We start from the raw sequence: 8,996 nt of genomic DNA, 5'->3' as shown, positions 1-8,996 counted from the left end.
TTAATCCTAATTTGTGCAATGTGGAAAATGCCTACCCTTCACCACTCTTCTGGCTTAGAAATGATATATATTATCAATTCTAAGACAGAAGGTAAGGATTTTTTAAAAAGAATAATGGGGAAGAAGTCAACCACAAGTATGAGGTTATTCTAGAAACAGATATAGGTACCCCCTCCCATTTTGCTCTGATATCTCGGACACCAGATCCCATTGGAAATATTTATAAGCTAAAAGAAAACACAAGATTGACCTGCAAATAAGTAAATACATCAGGCAGCCCCCTTTGCTGTAATGATCCTAAAGAGAATGGAATATTAGCCTTCTCATATGCATGTTGGTCCCCAGAATACTTGTAAAGTTCACAGCTGTAAAAGAGCCCTGCTCTCCAAAGCCTGAGAACAAACTGAAAAATCTGGACTCCACTGGCATGGGCAATGAACTATATCCAGTATAACTCTTAGGAAGACAACATGCATATTATTTGAGACATAAATATTAGTGTTGGGCATTTATCACTAAGTTGGCATCATGCCTGCCGCTGCACATTTCTCTTTTTGAAGAAAAAATCTCAAGAGAACAATGACTGCTTCTCTATCTCCATCTCAGTAATACTAATGTCCCAAAAAGCCCCATTAATTTCTGCCTCTCAAGAAAGGCATCTCACCATTTGGGGGAATGTCTTTCTTATTTATAAGCTTGCAATTTGAGAGTGTGGGGGGAGGGGGACTGCATATCTCTGGATTTCTAATTTTCTTTTTTCTTTTTTTTAAACCACAATAATATTTACTACCACAGTACTCATCCTTTGACAATCCCATAATCCTCAATCTGAATATTGTACTTTGCATGTAGTAGGTACTTAAGAAATGCTTATTGAATGAATGAATGGTCATAGCAAAGGTATTGTTTTTCAAATGTACTTACATCCTCTGCTTCATACAGAAAAGTCCACAATTCACTTGACCATGTTTCTATATGGATTATCAGACGTATATTTTCCTTTTTTAAAAAAAAATACTTACCTTCTATCTTAGAATCAATATTGTGTGGTAAGATCTTCACAATGGGGGTCAAGTGACTCACCCAGGGTGACACAGCAGGGAAGGGTCTGAGACTAGATTTGAACCTAGGACCTCCCACTTCTAGACTTGGCTCTCAATCCACTGAGCCATGCAGCTGCCCCACATATATTTTCTTATGTTTAAAGCCACTCACTTTTGAAATTTCTTTTCTCTCAGATTTTTCCAGTCAGTATAATTCATCATTATTCATTAAATGCCTGAAACAAAGACCACAGGGAAGTTTTGCTAACAAGAGTGCAAAGCAAAACCATCCCTGCCCTCAAGAAACTAACCATCAAACTTTTTAAAGAGAGGGGCAAAGTAAAGGAAATGCTCATCTGTCAGTCTGTTTCTAAGGCAACTCTTTCAAAGTTTCATTGTATTGTATCCTACTCATTGTATTCGTCAGATTAGGAATAATGTTGGCAGGATTGAACATTTCAGGGGGCCCGCATTTGGCCCACTGGCCATAGTTCACCCATCACTGGTCTAAGACAAAACAAGTGTGATAAAAATAGACATTCCCTGTAGCACAAACCATTGGATCCTAAACAAATTCTTTTTTTTCCAAGTTTATTTGTTTAGTTAATTAATTTAGATTATTTTCCCATGCTTACATGATTCATGTTCTCTCCCTCCCCTCCTCCTACATCCACCCCACCCAGTAGTCAAAGAGCAATTCCACTGGATTTTACATGTGTCAGTGATCCAGATCACTTAGCATCTACATCCCCAATCACAGCCCCATCCAACTATGTGATCAAGCAGTTGTTTTTCTTCTGTGTTTCTACTCCCACAGTTCTTCCTCTGGATGTGTGGATAGCTCCTGAACAAATTCTTGAAGAAAAAATATTTTCTTAAAGTACAAGCACTTGGAGGATGTATTGATTATGAATGAAGGAGAAGGAATCTTGGGGGCTGTATATTTAGATGGATTTTGGGGGTCAGAGGAAATCCCTCTCATTTTCCATTCAGTGAAGTGATAAGATATCAAGAATGAATACAAATGAACTAGGAGAGCTCCTGTGTTTCTTTGTCTCCTATAAGGAGAAGATTACCTCCTCTGAGATGGGATTATTGTTTTAGCATGACTGGGTAATAGACTTTATCAGTCTCATTCACAAAACATATATCAACTTTGATACATGAACAACCCCAGAGAGCAGAGCTGGAAATTAAATTCCCAGGCACTTTTGTTAGAAACAGTAAAACAGGAATGATGATCTGGTCGCTTAACCTCCTGATCAAGGACTATGCAGGTAATATATGTAAAACAATTGATAAATGGCATAATGGTAGTTTAACAACAATAAATTATAAATAGCAACATCTATACCAGATAACCTGGCTAGATAATTCTGTCAACACTCCATATACAAGATACACAGACACGTACACACACACACACACACACACACACCATCATCTTCCTAGTCTCACTTGTGTTCTGCTGCCGCCATGACATTTAATACCAATATCCAGCTCATGACTTCCAACAAGAGAAACAAATGAAAATATTTGGCATTTATCATACTGGGTTTATACTTTCAAAATATATTATTATATCTTACATGAATCTGATACATAACAAAGTAAATAAAGTAATATTTGTAAAGTGCTTGAGACAGTGTCTGGCACATAGTGCCAGATAAATGCCAACTATTATTTTTTAGCATTTTAATGCTACCCTATATATTGAAGAAACTGATGGAAAACTGATGGACTTAAAAAAGTCCCAGATATGTCAAGAGGAGAACTAGAATATAGACTGCAAGGATCCACCTATTCATGAACAAATTATCACATCTAGTATACCGGTGCTCTTAAGGGAGCATAAGAGGGTGCAACTAAGTGGCTTAGTAGACAGAGAGCCAGGCCTAGAGATGGATGATTCTACATTCAAAACTAGCCTCAGACACTTCCTACTGTGTGACCCTGAACAAGTCACTTAACCTCATTGCCTAGCCCTTACTGTTCTTCTTCTTTAGAACCAATACACAGTATTTATTCTAAGATGGAAGATAAAGATTTTTTTTAAAGAAGCAAAAGAGTCCTAGCATAAAATGGTCAGGTAAGTGACAATGGAGTGAGTCAGAAAGAACATTTTAATATCATAAGAAAATAGGAAATCTGCTAGACATAAACACCAAGAAGTCTCTACTATAAACAGAATCAGTTTGCCAAATAAGTGCATCATAGAAGTCACATAGAAGTGCTGTGAACAAAAATAAAGAGGTATCCATCATTTGGGCAACATCTGAACAACAATATGTAAACACAATGAAATATTATTGTGCAAATTGGAGGGAAAGTAGATGCCCATTAATTGGAGATTGACTAAACAAGTACACCCCCAAAAAAAGTGAAAATAAAAAATTCAGAAAAGATTAAGCAGAACTTTAATAAAGAGATTTGAAAAGCTAATCCCAGCCTTTGCAGAAATGGCAGGTCCATTAAGTTTTTTATATTACACTTATTTTTGAACTTTTTTCAATATATTTATCAGTTTTATTGATTTTCCTCCCTTTTAAAAACCTATCAAATGGAATTGCTCTTTGAGAAGAGATAAAAAGAGAGGGACACTTGAGATAAGTATGGTGATATAAGAAAATAAGACCAATAAAAACTTATTTTTTAAATGTGATTATGCCATAAGAAATGAAAAAAGGGATGGATTCCAAAAAAACTAAGAAGACTTGCTTGAACCAATACAGAATAAAGTGAGGTGAATAGTAGTAAAACTATAAAGAAAAATAATTTTGAAAGACTCAAGGTCTCTGATCAATGCAATGAATCACACAATAGCAGAGAACTATTGATGAAGCAGGCTACATAGCCTGAAAGAGAGATGAAGGAAAAACTCAAGACAGAATGAGATACATTTTTAAACATAACCAGTTTGGAAATGTTTTTCCTTGACTATACATATTTGTTACAATGATTTTGTGAGCAGAAGATGATAGGAAAAAGAAGATAGTGGTGGCGTCACAGAAAGAAAAAGTGTCATTAAAGCATTTTTATATACACATAAGATAGCAGTAAAAAGGATGGACAGAAACACAAATAAGCATGCCAGCTTTGATGCTTATTTTATTTTACTCTATTTTTATGTAGAAATGTTTATTAATTGTTAATTCTGTTCAGAACTTTTTAATTGATTCTTTTAAAGATACAAACAAAAGAGACTACTCCAAACATAGAGGATAAAAAGAAAATCCTAGAATGGGGGCTCTCTGACTTTTGAAAAGGGAATATGGGAATAATTCTTATAATATGATGTATAGACCTAAGAACTCTGATCAACATAATAACCACCCATGATTCTAAAATAACATTTATGAAACATGCTGTCTTCCTCAACATCTCATTTCCCACCCAGCTACGTGAATTTTGGACTTTGGCTTCTCCGCCATTTATATACCATAATTTGATCAGTTATTCACTCATTTGATGAGCACCCTCTTAGTTTCCAGTTCTTTGCTGCTCTAGTTGGTGTTGTCTGAGTTCACTGAGTCAGAATTCAAATCCAGAGTCCCAAACATCACCCTCAGTGCTTTTAAGACTACATTGTTTAGGAGCTAGACCAAAAGGATAAAGCTCAGGGTCACCTGAAGCTATGAGTGAAGATTAAATACAATGATATTGGGGTACCTAGGTAACAGAGTGAATAAAGCCATGCCTAGAGTCAGGAGGGCCAGAGTTCAAATCTAGTTTTAGGTACTTTCTATCTATATAACCCTGAGCAAATCACTTAACCCCAACTGCCTAGCCCTTACCACTTTTCTGTCTTAAAACTGACACAAAGACAGAAAGTAAGGTTTTAAAATAAATAAATAAAAGAAATGATATATGTTGAGATGGAATTGTGTTGTCTTCAATAATACTGGACTAAAGAGGAAGTGGTCAGATGTAGCTACAACAAACAAGAAAGAAAATAAAGGTACATAATGAATCCCAATTTGTAAGAGGCCCTTTGGGTTGAGGAGATCTGGGGCTAAAATTAAAGTATAGGATTTAGTTATAAAAGGTTTTGGCATGGCAAGGCAAACAAGGATTTATTAAGCATTTACTTTGTGCCAGGCATTGTGCTAAGAAGTGATCTGTTGGCTACAGGTTAAGCTTGAAAAGTTGGCAGTGTGATGAGGTACTACTAAAAATGAAGGTAAATAGCAACGATTACTTTTGTTGCAGAAAGACAAATAATGTGGCAGCAAGAACTTGAAAATAAGAGTCATTGGAGGGGGGCAGTTCTGGAAACATGAAAACACTTGGGAAGAGTGTTGGTGAGCCCTGGTCACCACATTACCCACATTTGCATATGGTAGAATTTAAACTACACTAATACAGTATCTTGAATTCTATAACATTAACATACCTTACTAAATCAATCATAACTTAAATTTTAAAATGCTATATGATTATTAGTTATATAAATATTATTCCCATTTAGAGATGGGCTGCCTAAAAAACAAACAAGCTATCCATGTGTAACAGAGCAAATTGCTATTGGGAGTTTGGGAGTCCATTGGGAGTCTATATCCATCCTACCTCACCCCCACAAAAATCATTAAGTACGCTGGTGTTCAGAAAATCTCACTTCCATAATGATATAAATTCTTCAAAGCAAAGAAGATTTAGAATGCATCTTAAACCATAAACTTTAGCAGAAAATGAAAGGTCAAAATTTCTAAGTCCATCAAACTATATTCTCTCCAAATCAAACAAATATATTTCTCTTTTGTAAATTCCTTGAAAGTAGGGGCTGTTTCATTCTTTGTCTTTATCTGTAGTGTCTACATAGTGCCTGGCACATAACTGACACTAGAAAAATGCTACTGATTGATTGACATTTTACTCTGAGAATATCAGAAAAAATTCTAGCGTTCATTTGTCACTTCTCTGACAATTTCTCCTATACTTTGTGAGAAAAGAGAACTCATTGAATAATTTGTGGGATACCTATAAGAGCCATGTGAAAAAAGTAGATATAGAGAAGAAAGAATCTCTTCCCCTCCCCCATTTTTCTCTACATTCAGCTAACATTGCATTTAGCCATTCTACCTGACTGAAGTAGTAGAAATTGGCAGACCGTTCAAAATCCAGTTCTGCCATTTACTACTAGTGGGCAAGAAATGTAACTTTTCTAAACCCCAGTTTCTTCATTTATAAAATGTCAGACTCTCCACCCAAAGGCCCAGTGCTTTATCCACTGAGCTACCTACCAGCCACAAGGAAATTCAAAGCTCACAATTTCTATATAACTTTTATTACAAGCTACAAGGTTGAATGAGGGTGAATGTATTTATCACATACACCAGTCAAATCACAGCCTCTCAGAGGCATCATTATTAGACACTCTTCCAACTCCTTGCCATCTGCTTCTATGTTTCTAGCAAAAATAAGCCCTTCTAATGGCAAAAGGGCATATTCATGTGTGTATGTGTATATGTGTGTATGTATATGTGTTTCTTACTAAGACACTGGAAATAGCATTCACACGTGCTTGTTTCAAGAGACTTCTCCTAACCACATAATGAAAGGAAAAGAGCTAGAAATGGTCTAAGCACAGTAATAGCTTTCCTTTCTCCCCAGCAGTCAGCTACAAACACCAACATCCTAAGAACCATGTCTAAGGGACTCACAGTTGGCACTGATTTGGCACGATTCCTGCATAGGAGTCTTACAACATGAGAATGTGAAGAATATTGCTAATGACCAAGGAAATAGGACCAATCCAAGCTATATCACCTTCACTGACAGAATATTCAATCAGTGAGGCTATAAAGAATTAAGTCTCAATGAACTTCACTGACACAGTCTTTGATGCCAAATGTCTGAGTGGTCAAAGATCTGATGATGCAGTTGCTCAATCAGACATGAAGCACTGGCCTTACATTATGGTCAGTGATATGGGCAGACCTAAGGACCAAGTGGAATACAAAGGGGAGACCAAAAAATGTACATCCAAGAGCATTATCTCCAATGGTCTTGACAAAGATGAAAGAATTGCTGAAGCTTAATTTGTGAAGATTGTCACAAATGCTGTCATCACAGTAGCAGCCTATTTCAATAATTCTCATTGTCCAGCCAGGAAAGATGCTGGGACCATCGGGGGTGTCAATGTGTTCTGAATCATCAGTGAGCCGACCGATGCTCCTATGCTCCTATTGTTTATGGCTTGGACAAAAAGGTTAGTGCTGAGAGAAATAGATTGATCTTTTACCTTGGAGATGTACTTTCAATGTTGCCTTTTTATCACTGAAGATGTCATCTTTGAAGTCAAGTTCACCAGCTAGGGATACCCTCTTGGATGAGGAGGACTTTGACAACCACATGGCCAACTCTTTCATTGCTGCGTTCAAGCAAAAGCACAAGAAGGACTTGAGTGAGAACAAGAATGCTGCCACAATCTATCTGTGTAACATTCCCCTATGAAAGTTTACATTTATCACCCATGTAACTTGCTAGCCTGATTCTTAAGAATGAGACAAGAAAACCCATTTGGAAGAAATGAATTCTGTCCCCTTCCATGGCATTTTGGACCCTATGGAAAAGGCCTGGGAAATACCAAGCTAGATAAATCTCAAATTTATGTCATTGCCTTGGTGGGTGGTTTCACTTAGACCACCTGAATCTAGAAACTTCTGCAGTACTTCTTCAATTGAGCCAAGACATCTAACTTAAACGGAAAGGATGTAAGAGTCTTCTTTTTAAACTTCTTCAATGGCAAGGATTTCAACAAAAGTACCAGTCCTGAGGATGTTGTTGTCTATGATACTGTCCAGGCTGCCAGCTTGTGTGAAGAAAAATCTGAGTTGTGTTCAGAACTTGCTGCTATTGGACACCACTCCTCTTTTTCTTGGAATTGAAACTCCTAATAGAGCTATGACAGTTCTGTTCAAAAGAAATACCCACATCCCTACTAAGCAGACAGATCTTCAACACTTTCCCAGATAACCAGCCTGGTGTGCTTATTCAAGTTTACAAAGGTGAGAGAGCAATGACAAAGGATAACAATCATCTTGGCAAGTTTGACTTCATAGGAATGCCCCCTTCCCCCAGGGGTGTTCCTCTGATTAAAATAACATTTGACAGATGGCATCCTTAATGTTTCTGTTATGGATAGAATACCAGGCAAGAAGAATAAGATCAACATCACTGATGACAAAAGTTGTCTGAGCAAAAAAGACATTGAGCATATTTTCCAAGAGGCTGAGAAATTCAGGGCTAGAGATGAGAAGCTGAGAGACAAGGTGTCTCCCAAGAATCCTCTGGAATCTTGTGTTTTTAACATAGAGGATGAGAAACTCCAAGGCAAAATGGGGATACAGACAAAAAGAAGATCCTTAACAAATGTAATGTAATAATCAACAGGCAGGATGAGAACCAGATTGCTGAGAAGGAAGAATTTGATCAGCAGCAGAAATATTTGGAGGTCTGCAATTTCATCATACTAAGCTATCCCAGAGTGTACCTGGCATGCCTGTTGGCTTCTCGGGGAGTAAAGCAAACTCATCTAGAGATATGCCCTCCAGATTCACCATTTAAAAAGTCTACTAAAAATACCAAAAGAAAGAGGGTCACACACAACTTTCCAAAAATTGAAGGACTCAACTTTGTAACCAAAGCAATAGTAGTTTAAAAGTAACATTTAAATTATGATATATTGAACTCAGACACATTCTAGCTGTGTGACCCTGGGCAAGTCATTCAACCCCAGTTGCAAAGCCTTATTGCTGTTATGCCTTGGAATCAATACTTAGCATTTATTCTAAGTAGAAGGTAAGGGTTAAAAAAAAACAACTATTGTGTAAATCTGGGCATTCTGCATACTTGAATATGTGGAGAGGGAAAGAAATGAACATCAGTACCATCAACAAGTAGAAATACAATTCTTTTCATGGAGAATAAAATCTACTAAAGCATGCTGCATTT

At 36.9% G+C, this 8,996-nt stretch overlaps 1 pseudogene; it reads left to right on the top strand.

The window, feature by feature from the left end:
• The first annotated feature begins 6,686 nt into the window (after window positions 1-6,686).
• On the top strand, window positions 6,687-8,609 carry LOC123241263 (annotated as a pseudogene).
• Window positions 8,610-8,996: the final 387 nt, after the last annotated feature.

The sequence above is a fragment of the Gracilinanus agilis genome, chromosome 3 (genome assembly GCF_016433145.1).
Source record: "Gracilinanus agilis isolate LMUSP501 chromosome 3, AgileGrace, whole genome shotgun sequence".
Classification (NCBI taxonomy): domain Eukaryota; kingdom Metazoa; phylum Chordata; class Mammalia; order Didelphimorphia; family Didelphidae; genus Gracilinanus; species Gracilinanus agilis.
Note: the sequence above shows the minus strand (reverse complement) of the source record. Positions and strands in the feature narration are given on the sequence as shown.